Source organism: Chiloscyllium punctatum, chromosome 3 (genome assembly GCF_047496795.1).
Source record: "Chiloscyllium punctatum isolate Juve2018m chromosome 3, sChiPun1.3, whole genome shotgun sequence".
Taxonomy (NCBI): domain Eukaryota; kingdom Metazoa; phylum Chordata; class Chondrichthyes; order Orectolobiformes; family Hemiscylliidae; genus Chiloscyllium; species Chiloscyllium punctatum.
In genome coordinates, this window is record NC_092741.1 from 27,814,040 (window position 1) to 27,835,843 (window position 21,804).

At 51.6% G+C, this 21,804-nt stretch overlaps 10 non-coding genes and 3 pseudogenes across 10 annotated transcripts; all 13 read right to left on the minus strand.

The window, feature by feature from the left end:
- Positions 1 to 1,308: 1,308 nt before the first annotated feature.
- On the minus strand, positions 1,309 to 1,427 carry LOC140470948 (5S ribosomal RNA). Its single transcript, XR_011956808.1, has one exon. It is a non-coding gene; the product is annotated as a 5S ribosomal RNA (ribosomal RNA).
- Positions 1,428 to 2,966: 1,539 nt separating this feature from the next.
- LOC140474278 (5S ribosomal RNA) lies at positions 2,967 to 3,085 on the minus strand. The gene has a single exon (XR_011958985.1). It is a non-coding gene; the product is annotated as a 5S ribosomal RNA (ribosomal RNA).
- Positions 3,086 to 4,613: 1,528 nt separating this feature from the next.
- LOC140470418 (5S ribosomal RNA) lies at positions 4,614 to 4,732 on the minus strand. The gene has a single exon (XR_011956484.1). It is a non-coding gene; the product is annotated as a 5S ribosomal RNA (ribosomal RNA).
- Positions 4,733 to 6,264: 1,532 nt separating this feature from the next.
- On the minus strand, positions 6,265 to 6,383 carry LOC140475732 (5S ribosomal RNA). Its single transcript, XR_011960223.1, has one exon. It is a non-coding gene; the product is annotated as a 5S ribosomal RNA (ribosomal RNA).
- A 1,531-nt stretch (positions 6,384 to 7,914) lies between these two features.
- LOC140474288 (5S ribosomal RNA) lies at positions 7,915 to 8,033 on the minus strand. Its single transcript, XR_011958996.1, has one exon. It is a non-coding gene; the product is annotated as a 5S ribosomal RNA (ribosomal RNA).
- A 1,528-nt stretch (positions 8,034 to 9,561) lies between these two features.
- Positions 9,562 to 9,680, minus strand: LOC140475743 (5S ribosomal RNA). The gene has a single exon (XR_011960234.1). It is a non-coding gene; the product is annotated as a 5S ribosomal RNA (ribosomal RNA).
- A 1,531-nt stretch (positions 9,681 to 11,211) lies between these two features.
- On the minus strand, positions 11,212 to 11,320 carry LOC140472708 (5S ribosomal RNA; annotated as a pseudogene).
- Positions 11,321 to 12,856: 1,536 nt separating this feature from the next.
- On the minus strand, positions 12,857 to 12,975 carry LOC140470962 (5S ribosomal RNA). The gene has a single exon (XR_011956814.1). It is a non-coding gene; the product is annotated as a 5S ribosomal RNA (ribosomal RNA).
- Positions 12,976 to 14,506: 1,531 nt separating this feature from the next.
- Positions 14,507 to 14,625, minus strand: LOC140470994 (5S ribosomal RNA). The gene has a single exon (XR_011956835.1). It is a non-coding gene; the product is annotated as a 5S ribosomal RNA (ribosomal RNA).
- A 1,535-nt stretch (positions 14,626 to 16,160) lies between these two features.
- Positions 16,161 to 16,269, minus strand: LOC140472786 (5S ribosomal RNA; annotated as a pseudogene).
- A 1,536-nt stretch (positions 16,270 to 17,805) lies between these two features.
- On the minus strand, positions 17,806 to 17,924 carry LOC140468364 (5S ribosomal RNA). The gene has a single exon (XR_011955638.1). It is a non-coding gene; the product is annotated as a 5S ribosomal RNA (ribosomal RNA).
- A 1,535-nt stretch (positions 17,925 to 19,459) lies between these two features.
- On the minus strand, positions 19,460 to 19,578 carry LOC140474310 (5S ribosomal RNA). Its single transcript, XR_011959014.1, has one exon. It is a non-coding gene; the product is annotated as a 5S ribosomal RNA (ribosomal RNA).
- Positions 19,579 to 21,113: 1,535 nt separating this feature from the next.
- LOC140472719 (5S ribosomal RNA) lies at positions 21,114 to 21,222 on the minus strand (annotated as a pseudogene).
- Between the last annotated feature and the right edge of the window lie 582 nt (positions 21,223 to 21,804).

Sequence of the window (21,804 nt, forward strand, 5' to 3'; positions counted from 1 at the left end):
TTCATAGGGCTGCAGCCTGCATTCTCTCATCCTTCCACACTCCTCCACGCCTCCATTTCGGAATGGCAGGCAGTGACCAGTGGGGTACCGCAGGGATCAGTACTGGGACCGCAGCTTTTTACAATATATGTTCATGATATAGAAGATGCTATTAGCAATAACATTAGCAAATTTGCTGATGATACTGAGCTGGGTGGCAGGGTGAAATGTGATGAGGATGTTAGGAGATTACCGGGTGACCTGGACAAGTTAGGTGAGTGGTCAGATGCATGGCAGATGCACTTTAATGTGGATAAATGGATGCTTATCCACTTTGGTGGCAAGAACAGGAAGGCAGATTACTACCTAAATGGAATCAATTTCGGTCAAGGGACAGTACAGAGAGATCTGGGGGTTCTTGTACACCACTCAATGAAGGTAAGCATGCAGGTACAGCAGGTAGTGAAGAAGGCTAATAGCATGCTGGCCTTCATAACAAGAGGGATCGAGTACAGAAGCAAAGAGGTTCTTCTGCAGGTGTACAGGGCCCTGGTGAGACCACACCCTGGAGTACTGTGTGCAGTTCTGGTCTCCAAATTTGAGGAGAGACATTCTGGCTATTGAGGGAGTGCAGCGTAGGTTGACGAGGTCAATTCCTGGAATGGCGGGATTACCTTACACTGAAAGACTGGAGCGACTGGGCTTGTGTACCCTTGAGTTTAGAAGACTGAGAGGGGATCTGGTTGAGACATATAAGATTATCAAAGGATTGGACACTCTGGCGGCAGGAAACGTGAGTGCCGAAACAGAGGACACAGCTTAAAAATACGGGGTAGACCGTTTAGGACAGAGATGAGGAGAAACGTCTTCACCCAGAGAGTGGTGGCTGTGTGGAATGCTCTGCCCCAGAGGGCAGTGGAGGCCCAGTCTCTGGATTCATTGAAGAAAGAGTTGCACAGAGCTCTCAAGGATAGTGGAATCAAGGCTTATGGAGATAAGGCAGGAACAGGATACCGATTAAGGATGATCAGCCATGATCATATTGAATGGTGGTGCAGGCTCCAAGGGCAGAATGGCCAACTCCTGCACCTATTCTCTATTGTCCTCCTTTCCTGACTGCCAGCCGCAGACAGCGTGCAGCCCCAATCCCTTTCTTTCCCTCTTTCTTGCTGATTTTGGCAGCGCTCCGCTCTCCTCCCCTCCCTGTCTCCTGCCTGCAGGAGACTGATGCCAGGCACAGCGGCAGCAAAAATAACCTGTCGCTGCATTGCGTGCGTGGCCCAACACGAGTGCAGAGGGGTGACTTGAGCAGCCCCTGCTGGCGGAAAACGCCTACTGCACCTGGTATTCCCAGGCGGTCTCCCATCCAAGTACTAACCAGGCCTGAGTCTGCTTAGCTTCCGAGATCAGACGAGATCAGGCGATTTCAGACTAGAATGGCCGCAGGCGCAGGACCCTGCCTTTTCTCCCCACTTCAAGGCGTGCTGGCCAGCCACATTTTCTTTGCTGCTCTTTCTCTTGATCCCCTTTGTTTTTTTTTTCTCTCTTTTCTCTTTGCTCTTCCTCCTCCGTGCGTGCTTCCCTCCCTCCCTCCCTCCTTCCCTCCAGCTAGCCCTTGCCCACCAGGCTCCTGTCGTCTCCCACATCCCCACACAGGCCAACTGCAAGACCTCCCCCTGCTTCATAGGGCTGCAGCCTGCATTCTCTCATCCTTCCACACTCCTCCACGCCTCCATTTCGGAATGGCAGGCAGTGACCAGTGGGGTACCGCAGGGATCAGTACTGGGACCGCAGCTTTTTACAATATATGTTCATGATATAGAAGATGCTATTAGCAATAACATTAGCAAATTTGCTGATGATACTGAACTGGGTGGCAGGGTGAAATGTGATGAGGATGTTAGGAGATTACCGGGTGACCTGGACAAGTTAGGTGAGTGGTCAGATGCATGGCAGATGCACTTTAATGTGGATAAATGGATGCTTATCCACTTTGGTGGCAAGAACAGGAAGGCAGATTACTACCTAAATGGAATCAATTTCGGTCAAGGGACAGTACAGAGAGATCTGGGGGTTCTTGTACACCACTCAATGAAGGTAAGCATGCAGGTACAGCAGGTAGTGAAGAAGGCTAATAGCATGCTGGCCTTCATAACAAGAGGGATTGAGTACAGAAGCAAAGAGGTTCTTCTGCAGGTGTACAGGGCCCTGGTGAGACCACACCTGGAGTACTGTGTGCAGTTCTGGTCTCCAAATCTGAGGAGAGACATTCTGGCTATTGAGGGAGTGCAGCGTAGGTTGACGAGGTCAATTCCTGGAATGGCGGGATTACCTTACACTGAAAGACTGGAGCGACTGGGCTTGTGTACCCTTGAGTTTAGCAGACTGAGAGGGGATCTGGTTGAGACATATAAGATTATCAAAGGATTGGACACTCTGGCGGCAGGAAACGTGAGTGCCGAAACAGAGGACACAGCTTAAAAATACGGGGTAGACCGTTTAGGACAGAGATGAGGAGAAACGTCTTCACCCAGAGAGTGGTGGCTGTGTGGAATGCTCTGCCCCAGAGGGCAGTGGAGGCCCAGTCTCTGGATTCATTGAAGAAAGAGTTGCACAGAGCTCTCAAGGATAGTGGAATCAAGGCTTATGGAGATAAGGCAGGAACAGGATACCGATTAAGGATGATCAGCCATGATCATATTGAATGGTGGTGCAGGCTCCAAGGGCAGAATGGCCAACTCCTGCACCTATTCTCTATTGTCCTCCTTTCCTGACTGCCAGCCGCAGACAGCGTGCAGCCCCAATCCCTTTCTTTCCCTCTTTCTTGCTGATTTTGGCAGCGCTCCGCTCTCCTCCCCTCCCTGTCTCCTGCCTGCAGGAGACTGATGCCAGGCACAGCGGCAGCAAAAATAACCTGTCGCTGCATTGCGTGCGTGGCCCAACACGAGTGCAGAGGGGTGACTTGAGCAGCCCCTGCTGGCGGAAAAAGCCTACTGCACCTGGTATTCCCAGGCGGTCTCCCATCCAAGTACTAACCAGGCCTGAGTCTGCTTAGCTTCCGAGATCAGACGAGATCGGGCGTTTTCAGACTAGTATGGCCGTAGGCGCTGTCCCCTGCCTTTTCTCCCCACTTCAAGGCGTGCTGGCCAGCCACATTTTCTTTGCTGCTCTTTCTCTTGATCCCCTTTGTTTTTTTTCTCTCTCTTTTCTCTTTGCTCTTCCTCCTCCGTGCGTGCTTCCCTCCCTCCCTCCAGCTAGCCCTTGCCCACCAGCCTCCTGTCGTCTCCCACATCCCCACACAGGCCAACTGCAAGACCTCCCCCTGCTTCAGAGGGCTGCAGCCTGCATTCTCTCATCCTTCCACACTCCTCCACGCCTCCATTTCGGAATGGCAGGCAGTGACCAGTGGGGTACCGCAGGGATCAGTACTGGGACCGCAGCTTTTTACAATATATGTTCATGATATAGAAGATGCTATTAGCAATAACATTAGCAAATTTGCTGATGATACTGAGCTGGGTGGCAGGGTGAAATGTGATGAGGATGTTAGGAGATTACCGGGTGACCTGGACAAGTTAGGTGAGTGGTCAGATGCATGGCAGATGCACTTTAATGTGGATAAATGGATGCTTATCCACTTTGGTGGCAAGAACAGGAAGGCAGATTACTACCTAAATGGAATCAATTTCGGTCAAGGGACAGTACAGAGAGATCTGGGGGTTCTTGTACACCACTCAATGAAGGTAAGCATGCAGGTACAGCAGGTAGTGAAGAAGGCTAATAGCATGCTGGCCTTCATAACAAGAGGGATTGAGTACAGAAGCAAAGAGGTTCTTCTGCAGGTGTACAGGGCCCTGGTGAGACCACACCCTGGAGTACTGTGTGCAGTTCTGGTCTCCAAATTTGAGGAGAGACATTCTGGCTATTGAGGGAGTGCAGCGTAGGTTGACGAGGTCAATTCCTGGAATGGCGGGATTACCTTACACTGAAAGACTGGAGCGACTGGGCTTGTGTACCCTTGAGTTTAGAAGACTGAGAGGGGATCTGGTTGAGACACATAAGATTATCAAAGGATTGGACACTCTGGCGGCAGGAAACGTGGGTGCCGAAACAGAGAACACAGCTTAAAAATACGGGGTAGACCGTTTAGGACAGAGATGAGGAGAAACGTCTTCACCAAGAGAGTGGTGGCTGTGTGGAATGCTCTGCCCCAGAGGGCAGTGGAGGCCCAGTCTCTGGATTCATTGAAGAAAGAGTTGCACAGAGCTCTCAAGGATAGTGGAATCAAGGCTTATGGAGATAAGGCAGGAACAGGATACCGATTAAGGATGATCAGCCATGATCATATTGAATGGTGGTGCAGACTCCAAGGGCAGAATGGCCAACTCCTGCACCTATTCTCTATTGTCCTCCTTTCCTGACTGCCAGCCGCAGACAGCGTGCAGCCCCAATCCCTTTCTTTCCCTCTTTCTTGCTGATTTTGGCAGCGCTCCGCTCTCCTCCCCTCCCTGTCTCCTGCCTGCAGGAGACTGATGCCAGGCACAGCGGCAGCAAAAATAACCTGTCGCTGCATTGCGTGCGTGGCCCAACACGAGTGCAGAGGGGTGACTTGAGCAGCCCCTGCTGGCGGAAAAAGCCTACTGCACCTGGTATTCCCAGGCGGTCTCCCATCCAAGTACTAACCAGGCCTGAGTCAGCTTAGCTTCCGAGATCAGACGAAATCGGGCATTTTCAGACTAGTATGGCTGTAGGCGCTGGCCCCAGCCTTTTCTCCCCACTTCAAGGCGTGCTGGCCAGCCACATTTTCTTTGCTGCTCTTTCTCTTGATCCCCTTTGTTTTTTTTTTCTCTCTTTTCTCTTTGCTCTTCCTCCTCCGTGCGTGCTTCCCTCCCTCCCTCCCTCCAGCTAGCCCTTGCCCACCAGGCTCCTGTCGTCTCCCACATCCCCACACAGGCCAACTGCAAGACCTCCCCCTGCTTCATAGGGCTGCAGCCTGCATTCTCTCATCCTTCCACACTCCTCCACGCCTCCATTTCGGAATGGCAGGCAGTGACCAGTGGGGTACCGCAGGGATCAGTACTGGGACCGCAGCTTTTTACAATATATGTTCATGATATAGAAGATGCTATTAGCAATAACATTAGCAAATTTGCTGATGATACTGAGCTGGGTGGCAGGGTGAAATGTGATGAGGATGTTAGGAGATTACCGGGTGACCTGGACAAGTTAGGTGAGTGGTCAGATGCATGGCAGATGCACTTTAATGTGGATAAATGGATGCTTATCCACTTTGGTGGCAAGAACAGGAAGGCAGATTACTACCTAAATGGAATCAATTTCGGTCAAGGGACAGTACAGAGAGATCTGGGGGTTCTTGTACACCACTCAATGAAGGTAAGCATGCAGGTACAGCAGGTAGTGAAGAAGGCTAATAGCATGCTGGCCTTCATAACAAGAGGGATTGAGTACAGAAGCAAAGAGGTTCTTCTGCAGGTGTACAGGGCCCTGGTGAGACCACACCCTGGAGTACTGTGTGCAGTTCTGGTCTCCAAATTTGAGGAGAGACATTCTGGCTATTGAGGGAGTGCAGCGTAGGTTGACGAGGTCAATTCCTGGAATGGCGGGATTACCTTACACTGAAAGACTGGAGCGACTGGGCTTGTGTACCCTTGAGTTTAGAAGACTGAGAGGGGATCTGGTTGAGACACATAAGATTATCAAAGGATTGGACACTCTGGCGGCAGGAAACGTGAGTGCCGAAACAGAGGACACAGCTTAAAAATACGGGGTAGACCGTTTAGGACAGAGATGAGGAGAAACGTCTTCACCCAGAGAGTGGTGGCTCTGTGGAATGCTCTGCCCCAGAGGGCAGTGGAGGCCCAGTCTCTGGATTCATTGAAGAAAGAGTTGCACAGAGCTCTCAAGGATAGTGGAATCAAGGCTTATGGAGATAAGGCAGGAACAGGATACCGATTAAGGATGATCAGCCATGATCATATTGAATGGTGGTGCAGGCTCCAAGGGCAGAATGGCCAACTCCTGCACCTATTCTCTATTGTCCTCCTTTCCTGACTGCCAGCCGCAGACAGCGTGCAGCCCCAATCCCTTTCTTTCCCTCTTTCTTGCTGATTTTGGCAGCGCTCCGCTCTCCTCCCCTCCCTGTCTCCTGCCTGCAGGAGACTGATGCCAGGCACAGCGGCAGCAAAAATAACCTGTCGCTGCATTGCGTGCGTGGCCCAACACGAGTGCAGAGGGGTGACTTGAGCAGCCCCTGCTGGCGGAAAAAGCCTACTGCACCTGGTATTCCCAGGCGGTCTCCCATCCAAGTACTAACCAGGCCTGAGTCTGCTTAGCTTCCGAGATCAGATGAGATCGGGCGTTTTCAGACTAGTATGGCCGTAGGCGCTGGCCCCGGCCTTTTCTCCCCACTTCAAGGCGTGCTGGCCAGCCACATTTTCTTTGCTGCTCTTTCTCTTGATCCCCTTTGTTTTTTTTTTCTCTCTTTTCTCTTTGCTCTTCCTCCTCCGTGCATGCTTCCCTCCCTCCCTCCCTCCAGCTAGCCCTTGCCCACCAGGCTCCTGTCGTCTCCCACATCCCCACACAGGCCAACTGCAAGACCTCCCCCTGCTTCATAGGGCTGCAGCCTGCATTCTCTCATCCTTCCACACTCCTCCACGCCTCCATTTCGGAATGGCAGGCAGTGACCAGTGGGGTACCGCAGGGATCAGTACTGGGACCGCAGCTTTTTACAATATATGTTCATGATATAGAAGATGCTATTAGCGATAACATTAGCAAATTTGCTGATGATACTGAACTGGGTGGCAGGGTGAAATGTGATGAGGATGTTAGGAGATTACCGGGTGACCTGGACAAGTTAGGTGAGTGGTCAGATGCATGGCAGATGCACTTTAATGTGGATAAATGGATGCTTATCCACTTTGGTGGCAAGAACAGGAAGGCAGATTACTACCTAAATGGAATCAATTTCGGTCAAGGGACAGTACAGAGAGATCTGGGGGTTCTTGTACACCACTCAATGAAGGTAAGCATGCAGGTACAGCAGGTAGTGAAGAAGGCTAATAGCATGCTGGCCTTCATAACAAGAGGGATTGAGTACAGAAGCAAAGAGGTTCTTCTGCAGGTGTACAGGGCCCTGGTGAGACCACACCTGGAGTACTGTGTGCAGTTCTGGTCTCCAAATCTGAGGAGAGACATTCTGGCTATTGAGGGAGTGCAGCGTAGGTTGACGAGGTCAATTCCTGGAATGGCGGGATTACCTTACACTGAAAGACTGGAGCGACTGGGCGTGTGTACCCTTGAGTTTAGCAGACTGAGAGGGGATCTGGTTGAGACATATAAGATTATCAAAGGATTGGACACTCTGGCGGCAGGAAACGTGAGTGCCGAAACAGAGGACACAGCTTAAAAATACGGGGTAGACCGTTTAGGACAGAGATGAGGAGAAACGTCTTCACCCAGAGAGTGGTGGCTGTGTGGAATGCTCTGCCCCAGAGGGCAGTGGAGGCCCAGTCTCTGGATTCATTGAAGAAAGAGTTGCACAGAGCTCTCAAGGATAGTGGAATCAAGGCTTATGGAGATAAGGCAGGAACAGGATACCGATTAAGGATGATCAGCCATGATCATATTGAATGGTGGTGCAGGCTCCAAGGGCAGAATGGCCAACTCCTGCACCTATTCTCTATTGTCCTCCTTTCCTGACTGCCAGCCGCAGACAGCGTGCAGCCCCAATCCCTTTCTTTCCCTCTTTCTTGCTGATTTTGGCAGCGCTCCGCTCTCCTCCCCTCCCTGTCTCCTGCCTGCAGGAGACTGATGCCAGGCACAGCGGCAGCAAAAATAACCTGTCGCTGCATTGCGTGCGTGGCCCAACACGAGTGCAGAGGGGTGACTTGAGCAGCCCCTGCTGGCGGAAAAAGCCTACTGCACCTGGTATTCCCAGGCGGTCTCCCATCCAAGTACTAACCAGGCCTGAGTCTGCTTAGCTTCCGAGATCAGACGAGATCGGGCGTTTTCAGACTAGTATGGCCGTAGGCGCTGTCCCCTGCCTTTTCTCCCCACTTCAAGGCGTGCTGGCCAGCCACATTTTCTTTGCTGCTCTTTCTCTTGATCCCCTTTGTTTTTTTTCTCTCTCTTTTCTCTTTGCTCTTCCTCCTCCGTGCGTGCTTCCCTCCCTCCCTCCAGCTAGCCCTTGCCCACCAGCCTCCTGTCGTCTCCCACATCCCCACACAGGCCAACTGCAAGACCTCCCCCTGCTTCAGAGGGCTGCAGCCTGCATTCTCTCATCCTTCCACACTCCTCCACGCCTCCATTTCGGAATGGCAGGCAGTGACCAGTGGGGTACCGCAGGGATCAGTACTGGGACCGCAGCTTTTTACAATATATGTTCATGATATAGAAGATGCTATTAGCAATAACATTAGCAAATTTGCTGATGATACTGAGCTGGGTGGCAGGGTGAAATGTGATGAGGATGTTAGGAGATTACCGGGTGACCTGGACAAGTTAGGTGAGTGGTCAGATGCATGGCAGATGCACTTTAATGTGGATAAATGGATGCTTATCCACTTTGGTGGCAAGAACAGGAAGGCAGATTACTACCTAAATGGAATCAATTTCGGTCAAGGGACAGTACAGAGAGATCTGGGGGTTCTTGTACACCACTCAATGAAGGTAAGCATGCAGGTACAGCAGGTAGTGAAGAAGGCTAATAGCATGCTGGCCTTCATAACAAGAGGGATTGAGTACAGAAGCAAAGAGGTTCTTCTGCAGGTGTACAGGGCCCTGGTGAGACCACACCCTGGAGTACTGTGTGCAGTTCTGGTCTCCAAATTTGAGGAGAGACATTCTGGCTATTGAGGGAGTGCAGCGTAGGTTGACGAGGTCAATTCCTGGAATGGCGGGATTACCTTACACTGAAAGACTGGAGCGACTGGGCTTGTGTACCCTTGAGTTTAGAAGACTGAGAGGGGATCTGGTTGAGACACATAAGATTATCAAAGGATTGGACACTCTGGCGGCAGGAAACGTGAGTGCCGAAACAGAGGACACAGCTTAAAAATACGGGGTAGACCGTTTAGGACAGAGATGAGGAGAAACGTCTTCACCCAGAGAGTGGTGGCTCTGTGGAATGCTCTGCCCCAGAGGGCAGTGGAGGCCCAGTCTCTGGATTCATTGAAGAAAGAGTTGCACAGAGCTCTCAAGGATAGTGGAATCAAGGCTTATGGAGATAAGGCAGGAACAGGATACCGATTAAGGATGATCAGCCATGATCATATTGAATGGTGGTGCAGGCTCCAAGGGCAGAATGGCCAACTCCTGCACCTATTCTCTATTGTCCTCCTTTCCTGACTGCCAGCCGCAGACAGCGTGCAGCCCCAATCCCTTTCTTTCCCTCTTTCTTGCTGATTTTGGCAGCGCTCCGCTCTCCTCCCCTCCCTGTCTCCTGCCTGCAGGAGACTGATGCCAGGCACAGCGGCAGCAAAAATAACCTGTCGCTGCATTGCGTGCGTGGCCCAACACGAGTGCAGAGGGGTGACTTGAGCAGCCCCTGCTGGCGGAAAAAGCCTACTGCACCTGGTATTCCCAGGCGGTCTCCCATCCAAGTACTAACCAGGCCTGAGTCTGCTTAGCTTCCGAGATCAGATGAGATCGGGCGTTTTCAGACTAGTATGGCCGTAGGCGCTGGCCCCGGCCTTTTCTCCCCACTTCAAGGCGTGCTGGCCAGCCACATTTTCTTTGCTGCTCTTTCTCTTGATCCCCTTTGTTTTTTTTTTCTCTCTTTTCTCTTTGCTCTTCCTCCTCCGTGCATGCTTCCCTCCCTCCCTCCCTCCAGCTAGCCCTTGCCCACCAGGCTCCTGTCGTCTCCCACATCCCCACACAGGCCAACTGCAAGACCTCCCCCTGCTTCATAGGGCTGCAGCCTGCATTCTCTCATCCTTCCACACTCCTCCACGCCTCCATTTCGGAATGGCAGGCAGTGACCAGTGGGGTACCGCAGGGATCAGTACTGGGACCGCAGCTTTTTACAATATATGTTCATGATATAGAAGATGCTATTAGCGATAACATTAGCAAATTTGCTGATGATACTGAACTGGGTGGCAGGGTGAAATGTGATGAGGATGTTAGGAGATTACCGGGTGACCTGGACAAGTTAGGTGAGTGGTCAGATGCATGGCAGATGCACTTTAATGTGGATAAATGGATGCTTATCCACTTTGGTGGCAAGAACAGGAAGGCAGATTACTACCTAAATGGAATCAATTTCGGTCAAGGGACAGTACAGAGAGATCTGGGGGTTCTTGTACACCACTCAATGAAGGTAAGCATGCAGGTACAGCAGGTAGTGAAGAAGGCTAATAGCATGCTGGCCTTCATAACAAGAGGGATTGAGTACAGAAGCAAAGAGGTTCTTCTGCAGGTGTACAGGGCCCTGGTGAGACCACACCTGGAGTACTGTGTGCAGTTCTGGTCTCCAAATCTGAGGAGAGACATTCTGGCTATTGAGGGAGTGCAGCGTAGGTTGACGAGGTCAATTCCTGGAATGGCGGGATTACCTTACACTGAAAGACTGGAGCGACTGGGCTTGTGTACCCTTGAGTTTAGCAGACTGAGAGGGGATCTGGTTGAGACATATAAGATTATCAAAGGATTGGACACTCTGGCGGCAGGAAACGTGAGTGCCGAAACAGAGGACACAGCTTAAAAATACGGGGTAGACCGTTTAGGACAGAGATGAGGAGAAACGTCTTCACCCAGAGAGTGGTGGCTGTGTGGAATGCTCTGCCCCAGAGGGCAGTGGAGGCCCAGTCTCTGGATTCATTGAAGAAAGAGTTGCACAGAGCTCTCAAGGATAGTGGAATCAAGGCTTATGGAGATAAGGCAGGAACAGGATACCGATTAAGGATGATCAGCCATGATCATATTGAATGGTGGTGCAGGCTCCAAGGGCAGAATGGCCAACTCCTGCACCTATTCTCTATTGTCCTCCTTTCCTGACTGCCAGCCGCAGACAGCGTGCAGCCCCAATCCCTTTCTTTCCCTCTTTCTTGCTGATTTTGGCAGCGCTCCGCTCTCCTCCCCTCCCTGTCTCCTGCCTGCAGGAGACTGATGCCAGGCACAGCGGCAGCAAAAATAACCTGTCGCTGCATTGCGTGCGTGGCCCAACACGAGTGCAGAGGGGTGACTTGAGCAGCCCCTGCTGGCGGAAAAAGCCTACTGCACCTGGTATTCCCAGGCGGTCTCCCATCCAAGTACTAACCAGGCCTGAGTCTGCTTAGCTTCCGAAATCAGACGTTTTCAGACTAGTACGGCCGTAGGCGCTGGCCCCTGCCTTTTCTCCCCACTTCAAGGCGTGCTGGCCAGCCACATTTTCTTTGCTGCTCTTTCTCTTGATCCCCTTTGTTTTTTTTTTCTCTCTTTTCTCTTTGCTCTTCCTCCTCCGTGCGTGCTTCCCTCCCTCCCTCCCTCCCTCCAGCTAGCCCTTGCCCACCAGGCTCCTGTCGTCTCCCACATCCCCACACAGGCCAACTGCAAGACCTCCCCCTGCTTCATAGGGCTGCAGCCTGCATTCTCTCATCCTTCCACACTCCTCCACGCCTCCATTTCGGAATGGCAGGCAGTGACCAGTGGGGTACCGCAGGGATCAGTACTGGGACCGCAGCTTTTTACAATATATGTTCATGATATAGAAGATGCTATTAGCAATAACATTAGCAAATTTGCTGATGATACTGAGCTGGGTGGCAGGGTGAAATGTGATGAGGATGTTAGGAGATTACCGGGTGACCTGGACAAGTTAGGTGAGTGGTCAGATGCATGGCAGATGCACTTTAATGTGGATAAATGGATGCTTATCCACTTTGGTGGCAAGAACAGGAAGGCAGATTACTACCTAAATGGAATCAATTTCGGTCAAGGGACAGTACAGAGAGATCTGGGGGTTCTTGTACACCACTCAATGAAGGTAAGCATGCAGGTACAGCAGGTAGTGAAGAAGGCTAATAGCATGCTGGCCTTCATAACAAGAGGGATTGAGTACAGAAGCAAAGAAGTTCTTCTGCAGGTGTACAGGGCCCTGGTGAGACCACACCCTGGAGTACTGTGTGCAGTTCTGGTCTCCAAATTTGAGGAGAGACATTCTGGCTATTGAGGGAGTGCAGCGTAGGTTGACGAGGTCAATTCCTGGAATGGCGGGATTACCTTACACTGAAAGACTGGAGCGACTGGGCTTGTGTACCCTTGAGTTTAGAAGACTGAGAGGGGATCTGGTTGAGACATATAAGATTATCAAAGGATTGGACACTCTGGCGGCAGGAAACGTGAGTGCCGAAACAGAGGACACAGCTTAAAAATACGGGGTAGACCGTTTAGGACAGAGATGAGGAGAAACGTCTTCACCCAGAGAGTGGTGGCTGTGTGGAATGCTCTGCCCCAGAGGGCAGTGGAGGCCCAGTCTCTGGATTCATTGAAGAAAGAGTTGGACAGAGCTCTCAAGGATAGTGGAATCAAGGCTTATGGAGATAAGGCAGGAACAGGATACCGATTAAGGATGATCAGCCATGATCATATTGAATGGTGGTGCAGGCTCCAAGGGCAGAATGGCCAACTCCTGCACCTATTCTCTATTGTCCTCCTTTCCTGACTGCCAGCCGCAGACAGCGTGCAGCCCCAATCCCTTTCTTTCCCTCTTTCTTGCTGATTTTGGCAGCGCTCCGCTCTCCTCCCCTCCCTGTCTCCTGCCTGCAGGAGACTGATGCCAGGCACAGCGGCAGCAAAAATAACCTGTCGCTGCATTGCGTGCGTGGCCCAACACGAGTGCAGAGGGGTGACTTGAGCAGCCCCTGCTGGCGGAAAAAGCCTACTGCACCTGGTATTCCCAGGCGGTCTCCCATCCAAGTACTAACCAGGCCTGAGTCTGCTTAGCTACTGAGATCAGACAAGATCGGGCGTTTTCAGACTAGTATGGCCGTAGGCGCTGGCCCCTGCCTTTTCTCCCCACTTCAAGGCGTGCTGGCCAGCCACATTTTCTTTGCTGCTCTTTCTCTTGATCCCCTTTGTTTTTTTTTTCTCTCTTTTCTCTTTGCTCTTCCTCCTCCGTGCGTGCTTCCCTCCCTCCCTCCCTCCAGCTAGCCCTTGCCCACCAGGCTCCTGTCGTCTCCCACATCCCCACACAGGCCAACTGCAAGACCTCCCCCTGCTTCATAGGGCTGCAGCCTGCATTCTCTCATCCTTCCACACTCCTCCACGCCTCCATTTCGGAATGGCAGGCAGTGACCAGTGGGGTACCGCAGGGATCAGTACTGGGACCGCAGCTTTTTACAATATATGTTCATGATATAGAAGATGCTATTAGCAATAACATTAGCAAATTTGCTGATGATACTGAACTGGGTGGCAGGGTGAAATGTGATGAGGATGTTAGGAGATTACCGGGTGACCTGGACAAGTTAGGTGAGTGGTCAGATGCATGGCAGATGCACTTTAATGTGGATAAATGGATGCTTATCCACTTTGGTGGCAAGAACAGGAAGGCAGATTGCTACCTAAATGGAATCAATTTCGGTCAAGGGACAGTACAGAGAGATCTGGGGGTTCTTGTACACCACTCAATGAAGGTAAGCATGCAGGTACAGCAGGTAGTGAAGAAGGCTAATAGCATGCTGGCCTTCATAACAAGAGGGATTGAGTACAGAAGCAAAGAGGTTCTTCTGCAGGTGTACAGGGCCCTGGTGAGACCACACCTGGAGTACTGTGTGCAGTTCTGGTCTCCAAATCTGAGGAGAGACATTCTGGCTATTGAGGGAGTGCAGCGTAGGTTGACGAGGTCAATTCCTGGAATGGCGGGATTACCTTACACTGAAAGACTGGAGCGACTGGGCTTGTGTACCCTTGAGTTTAGCAGACTGAGAGGGGATCTGGTTGAGACATATAAGATTATCAAAGGATTGGACACTCTGGCGGCAGGAAACGTGAGTGCCGAAACAGAGGACACAGCTTAAAAATACGGGGTAGACCGTTTAGGACAGAGATGAGGAGAAACGTCTTCACCCAGAGAGTGGTGGCTGTGTGGAATGCTCTGCCCCAGAGGGCAGTGGAGGCCCAGTCTCTGGATTCATTGAAGAAAGTGTTGCACAGAGCTCTCAAGGATAGTGGAATCAAGGCTTATGGAGATAAGGCAGGAACAGGATACCGATTAAGGATGATCAGCCATGATCATATTGAATGGTGGTGCAGGCTCCAAGGGCAGAATGGCCAACTCCTGCACCTATTCTCTATTGTCCTCCTTTCCTGACTGCCAGCCGCAGACAGCGTGCAGCCCCAATCCCTTTCTTTCCCTCTTTCTTGCTGATTTTGGCAGCGCTCCGCTCTCCTCCCCTCCCTGTCTCCTGCCTGCAGGAGACTGATGCCAGGCACAGCGGCAGCAAAAATAACCTGTCGCTGCATTGCGTGCGTGGCCCAACACGAGTGCAGAGGGGTGACTTGAGCAGCCCCTGCTGGCGGAAAAAGCCTACTGCACCTGGTATTCCCAGGCGGTCTCCCACCAAAGTACTAAACAGGCCTGAGTCTGCTTAGCTCCCGAGATCAGACAAGATCGGGCGTTTTCAGACTAGTATGGCCGTAGGCGCTGGCCACTGCCTTTTCTCCCCACTTCAAGGCGTGCTGGCCAGCCACATTTTCTTTGCTGCTCTTTCTCTTGATCCCCTTTGTTTTTTTTCTCTCTCTTTTCTCTTTGCTCTTCCTCCTCCGTGCGTGCTTCCCTCCCTCCCTCCCTCCCTCCAGCTAGCCCTTGCCCACCAGGCTCCTGTCGTCTCCCACATCCCCACACAGGCCAACTGCAAGACCTCCCCCTGCTTCATAGGGCTGCAGCCTGCATTCTCTCATCCTTCCACACTCCTCCACGCCTCCATTTCGGAATGGCAGGCAGTGACCAGTGGGGTACCGCAGGGATCAGTACTGGGACCGCAGCTTTTTACAATATATGTTCATGATATAGAAGATGCTATTAGCGATAACATTAGCAAATTTGCTGATGATACTGAACTGGGTGGCAGGGTAAAATGTGATGAGGATGTTAGGAGATTACCGGGTGACCTGGACAAGTTAGGTGAGTGGTCAGATGCATGGCAGATGCACTTTAATGTGGATAAATGGATGCTTATCCACTTTGGTGGCAAGAACAGGAAGGCAGATTACTACCTAAATGGAATCAATTTCGGTCAAGGGACAGTACAGAGAGATCTGGGGGTTCTTGTACACCACTCAATGAAGGTAAGCATGCAGGTACAGCAGGTAGTGAAGAAGGCTAATAGCATGCTGGCCTTCATAACAAGAGGGATTGAGTACAGAAGCAAAGAGGTTCTTCTGCAGGTGTACAGGGCCCTGGTGAGACCACACCTGGAGTACTGTGTGCAGTTCTGGTCTCCAAATCTGAGGAGAGACATTCTGGCTATTGAGGGAGTGCAGCGTAGGTTGACGAGGTCAATTCCTGGAATGGCGGGATTACCTTACACTGAAAGACTGGAGCGACTGGGCTTGTGTACCCTTGAGTTTAGCAGACTGAGAGGGGATCTGGTTGAGACATATAAGATTATCAAAGGATTGGACACTCTGGCGGCAGGAAACGTGAGTGCCGAAACAGAGGACACAGCTTAAAAATACGGGGTAGACCGTTTAGGACAGAGATGAGGAGAAACGTCTTCACCCAGAGAGTGGTGGCTGTGTGGAATGCTCTGCCCCAGAGAGCAGTGGAGGCCCAGTCTCTGGATTCATTGAAGAAAGAGTTGCACAGAGCTCTCAAGGATAGTGGAATCAAGGCTTATGGAGATAAGGCAGGAACAGGATACCGATTAAGGATGATCAGCCATGATCATATTGAATGGTGGTGCAGGCTCCAAGGGCAGAATGGCCAACTCCTGCACCTATTCTCTATTGTCCTCCTTTCCTGACTGCCAGCCGCAGACAGCGTGCAGCCCCAATCCCTTTCTTTCCCTCTTTCTTGCTGATTTTGGCAGCGCTCCGCTCTCCTCCCCTCCCTGTCTCCTGCCTGCAGGAGACTGATGCCAGGCACAGCGGCAGCAAAAATAACCTGTCGCTGCATTGCGTGCGTGGCCCAACACGAGTGCAGAGGGGTGACTTGAGCAGCCCCTGCTGGCGGAAAAAGCCTACTGCACCTGGTATTCCCAGGCGGTCTCCCATCCAAGTACTAACCAGGCCTGAGTCTGCTTAGCTTCCAAAATCAGACGTTTTCAGACTAGTACGGCCGTAGGCGCTGGCCCCTGCCTTTTCTCCCCACTTCAAGGCGTGCTGGCCAGCCACATTTTCTTTGCTGCTCTTTCTCTTGATCCCCTTTGTTTTTTTTTTCTCTCTTTTCTCTTTGCTCTTCCTCCTCCGTGCGTGCTTCCCTGCTTCCCTCCCTCCCTCCAGCTAGCCCTTGCCCACCAGGCTCCTGTCGTCTCCCACATCCCCACACAGGCCAACTGCAAGACCTCCCCCTGCTTCATAGGGCTGCAGCCTGCATTCTCTCATCCTTCCACACTCCTCCACGCCTCCATTTCGGAATGGCAGGCAGTGACCAGTGGGGTACCGCAGGGATCAGTACTGGGACCGCAGCTTTTTACAATATATGTTCATGATATAGAAGATGCTATTAGCAATAACATTAGCAAATTTGCTGATGATACTGAGCTGGGTGGCAGGGTGAAATGTGATGAGGATGTTAGGAGATTACCGGGTGACCTGGACAAGTTAGGTGAGTGGTCAGATGCATGGCAGATGCACTTTAATGTGGATAAATGGATGCTTATCCACTTTGGTGGCAAGAACAGGAAGGCAGATTACTACCTAAATGGAATCAATTTCGGTCAAGGGACAGTACAGAGAGATCTGGGGGTTCTTGTACACCACTCAATGAAGGTAAGCATGCAGGTACAGCAGGTAGTGAAGAAGGCTAATAGCATGCTGGCCTTCATAACGAGAGGGATTGAGTACAGAAGCAAAGAAGTTCTTCTGCAGGTGTACAGGGCCCTGGTGAGACCACACCCTGGAGTACTGTGTGCAGTTCTGGTCTCCAAATTTGAGGAGAGACATTCTGGCTATTGAGGGAGTGCAGCGTAGGTTGACGAGGTCAATTCCTGGAATGGCGGGATTACCTTACACTGAAAGACTGGAGCGACTGGGCTTGTGTACCCTTGAGTTTAGAAGACTGAGAGGGGATCTGGTTGAGACATATAAGATTATCAAAGGATTGGACACTCTGGCGGCAGGAAACGTGAGTGCCGAAACAGAGGACACAGCTTAAAAATACGGGGTAGACCGTTTAGGACAGAGATGAGGAGAAACGTCTTCACCCAGAGAGTGGTGGCTGTGTGGAATGCTCTGCCCCAGAGGGCAGTGGAGGCCCAGTCTCTGGATTCATTGAAGAAAGAGTTGCACAGAGCTCTCAAGGATAGTGGAATCAAGGCTTATGGAGATAAGGCAGGAACAGGATACCGATTAAGGATGATCAGCCATGATCATATTGAATGGTGGTGCAGGCTCCAAGGGCAGAATGGCCAACTCCTGCACCTATTCTCTATTGTCCTCCTTTCCTGACTGCCAGCCGCAGACAGCGTGCAGCCCCAATCCCTTTCTTTCCCTCTTTCTTGCTGATTTTGGCAGCGCTCCGCTCTCCTCCCCTCCCTGTCTCCTGCCTGCAGGAGACTGATGCCAGGCACAGCGGCAGCAAAAATAACCTGTCGCTGCATTGCGTGCGTGGCCCAACACGAGTGCAGAGGGGTGACTTGAGCAGCCCCTGCTGGCGGAAAAAGCCTACTGCACCTGGTATTCCCAGGCGGTCTCCCATCCAAGTACTAACCAGGCCTGAGTCTGCTTAGCTTCCGAAATCAGACGAGATCGGGCGTTTTCAGACTAGTATGGCCGTAGGCGCTGGCCCCTGCCTTTTCTCCCCACTTCAAGGCGTGCTGGCCAGCCACATTTTCTTTGCTGCTCTTTCTCTTGATCCCCTTTGGTTTTTTTTTCTCTCTTTTCTCTTTGCTCTTCCTCCACCGTGCGTGCTTCCCTCCCTCCCTCCCTCCCTCCAGCTAGCCCTTGCCCACCAGGCTCCTGTCGTCTCCCACATCCCCACACAGGCCAACTGCAAGACCTCCCCCTGCTTCATAGGGCTGCAGCCTGCATTCTCTCATCCTTCCACACTCCTCCACGCCTCCATTTCGGAATGGCAGGCAGTGACCAGTGGGGTACCGCAGGGATCAGTACTGGGACCGCAGCTTTTTACAATATATGTTCATGATATAGAAGATGCTATTAGCAATAACATTAGCAAATTTGCTGATGATACTGAACTGGGTGGCAGGGTGAAATGTGATGAGGATGTTAGGAGATTACCGGGTGACCTGGACAAGTTAGGTGAGTGGTCAGATGCATGGCAGATGCACTTTAATGTGGATAAATGGATGCTTATCCACTTTGGTGGCAAGAACAGGAAGGCAGATTACTACCTAAATGGAATCAATTTCGGTCAAGGGACAGTACAGAGAGATCTGGGGGTTCTTGTACACCACTCAATGAAGGTAAGCATGCAGGTACAGCAGGTAGTGAAGAAGGCTAATAGCATGCTGGCCTTCATAACAAGAGGGATTGAGTACAGAAGCAAAGAGGTTCTTCTGCAGGTGTACAGGGCCCTGGTGAGACCACACCTGGAGTACTGTGTGCAGTTCTGGTCTCCAAATCTGAGGAGAGACATTCTGGCTATTGAGGGAGTGCAGCGTAGGTTGACGAGGTCAATTCCTGGAATGGCGGGATTACCTTACACTGAAAGACTGGAGCGACTGGGCTTGTGTACCCTTGAGTTTAGCAGACTGAGAGGGGATCTGGTTGAGACATATAAGATTATCAAAGGATTGGACACTCTGGCGGCAGGAAACGTGAGTGCCGAAACAGAGGACACAGCTTAAAAATACGGGGTAGACCGTTTAGGACAGAGATGAGGAGAAACGTCTTCACCCAGAGAGTGGTGGCTGTGTGGAATGCTCTGCCCCAGAGGGCAGTGGAGGCCCAGTCTCTGGATTCATTGAAGAAAGAGTTGCACAGAGCTCTCAAGGATAGTGGAATCAAGGCTTATGGAGATAAGGCAGGAACAGGATACCGATTAAGGATGATCAGCCATGATCATATTGAATGGTGGTGCAGGCTCCAAGGGCAGAATGGCCAACTCCTGCACCTATTCTCTATTGTCCTCCTTTCCTGACTGCCAGCCGCAGACAGCGTGCAGCCCCAATCCCTTTCTTTCCCTCTTTCTTGCTGATTTTGGCAGCGCTCCGCTCTCCTCCCCTCCCTGTCTCCTGCCTGCAGGAGACTGATGCCAGGCACAGCGGCAGCAAAAATAACCTGTCGCTGCATTGCGTGCGTGGCCCAACACGAGTGCAGAGGGGTGACTTGAGCAGCCCCTGCTGGCGGAAAAAGCCTACTGCACCTGGTATTCCCAGGCGGTCTCCCATCCAAGTACTAACCAGGCCTGAGTCTGCTTAGCTTCCGAGATCAGACGAGATCGGGCGTTTTCAGACTAGTATGGCCGTAGGCGCTGGCCCCTGCCTTTTCTCCCCACTTCAAGGCGTGCTGGCCAGCCACATTTTCTTTGCTGCTCTTTCTCTTGATCCCCTTTGGTTTTTTTTTCTCTCTTTTCTCTTTGCTCTTCCTCCTCCGTGCGTGCTTCCCTCCCTTCCTCCCTCCCTCCAGCTAGCCCTTGCCCACCAGGCTCCTGTCGTCTCCCACATCCCCACACAGGCCAACTGCAAGACCTCCCCCTGCTTCATAGGGCTGCAGCCTGCATTCTCTCATCCTTCCACACTCCTCCACGCCTCCATTTCGGAATGGCAGGCAGTGACCAGTGGGGTACCGCAGGGATCAGTACTGGGACCGCAGCTTTTTACAATATATGTTCATGATATAGAAGATGCTATTAGCAATAACATTAGCAAATTTGCTGATGATACTGAACTGGGTGGCAGGGTGAAATGTGATGAGGATGTTAGGAGATTACCGGGTGACCTGGACAAGTTAGGTGAGTGGTCAGATGCATGGCAGATGCACTTTAATGTGGATAAATGGATGCTTATCCACTTTGGTGGCAAGAACAGGAAGGCAGATTACTACCTAAATGGAATCAATTTCGGTCAAGGGACAGTACAGAGAGATCTGGGGGTTCTTGTACACCACTCAATGAAGGTAAGCATGCAGGTACAGCAGGTAGTGAAGAAGGCTAATAGCATGCTGGCCTTCATAACAAGAGGGATTGAGTACAGAAGCAAAGAGGTTCTTCTGCAGGTGTACAGGGCCCTGGTGAGACCACACCTGGAGTACTGTGTGCAGTTCTGGTCTCCAAATCTGAGGAGAGACATTCTGGCTATTGAGGGAGTGCAGCGTAGGTTGACGAGGTCAATTCCTGGAATGGCGGGATTACCTTACACTGAAAGACTGGAGCGACTGGGCTTGTGTACCCTTGAGTTTAGCAGACTGAGAGGGGATCTGGTTGAGACATATAAGATTATCAAAGGATTGGACACTCTGGTGGCAGGAAACGTGAGTGCCGAAACAGAGGACACAGCTTAAAAATACGGGGTAGACCGTTTAGGACAGAGATGAGGAGAAACGTCTTCACCCAGAGAGTGGTGGCTGTGTGGAATGCTCTGCCCCAGAGGGCAGTGGAGGCCCAGTCTCTGGATTCATTGAAGAAAGAGTTGCACAGAGCTCTCAAGGATAGTGGAATCAAGGCTTATGGAGATAAGGCAGGAACAGGATACCGATTAAGGATGATCAGCCATGATCATATTGAATGGTGGTGCAGGCTCCAAGGGCAGAATGGCCAACTCCTGCACCTATTCTCTATTGTCCTCCTTTCCTGACTGCCAGCCGCAGACAGCGTGCAGCCCCAATCCCTTTCTTTCCCTCTTTCTTGCTGATTTTGGCAGCGCTCCGCTCTCCTCCCCTCCCTGTCTCCTGCCTGCAGGAGACTGATGCCAGGCACAGCGGCAGCAAAAATAACCTGTCGCTGCATTGCGTGCGTGGCCCAACACGAGTGCAGAGGGGTGACTTGAGCAGCCCCTGCTGGCGGAAAAAGCCTACTGCACCTGGTATTCCCAGGCGGTCTCCCATCCAAGTACTAACCAGGCCTGAGTCTGCTTAGCTTCCGAAATCAGACGTTTTCAGACTAGTACGGCCGTAGGCGCTGGCCCCTGCCTTTTCTCCCCACTTCAAGGCGTGCTGGCCAGCCACATTTTCTTTGCTGCTCTTTCTCTTGATCCCCTTTGTTTTTTTTTTCTCTCTTTTCTCTTTGCTCTTCCTCCTCCGTGCGTGCTTCCCTCCCTCCCTCCAGCTAGCCCTTGCCCACCAGGCTCCTGTCGTCTCCCACATCCCCACACAGGCCAACTGCAAGACCTCCCCCTGCTTCATCGGGCTGCAGCCTGCATTCTCTCATCCTTCCACACTCCTCCACGCCTCCATTTCGGAATGGCAGGCAGTGACCAGTGGGGTACCGCAGGGATCAGTACTGGGACAGCAGCTTTTTACAATATATGTTCATGATATAGAACATGCTATTAGCAATAACATTAGCAAATTTGCTGATGATACTGAGCTGGGTGGCAGGGTGAAATGTGATGAGGATGTTAGGAGATTACCGGGTGACCTGGACAAGTTAGGTGAGTGGTCAGATGCATGGCAGATGCACTTTAATGTGGATAAATGGATGCTTATCCACTTTGGTGGCAAGAACAGGAAGGCAGATTACTACCTAAATGGAATCAATTT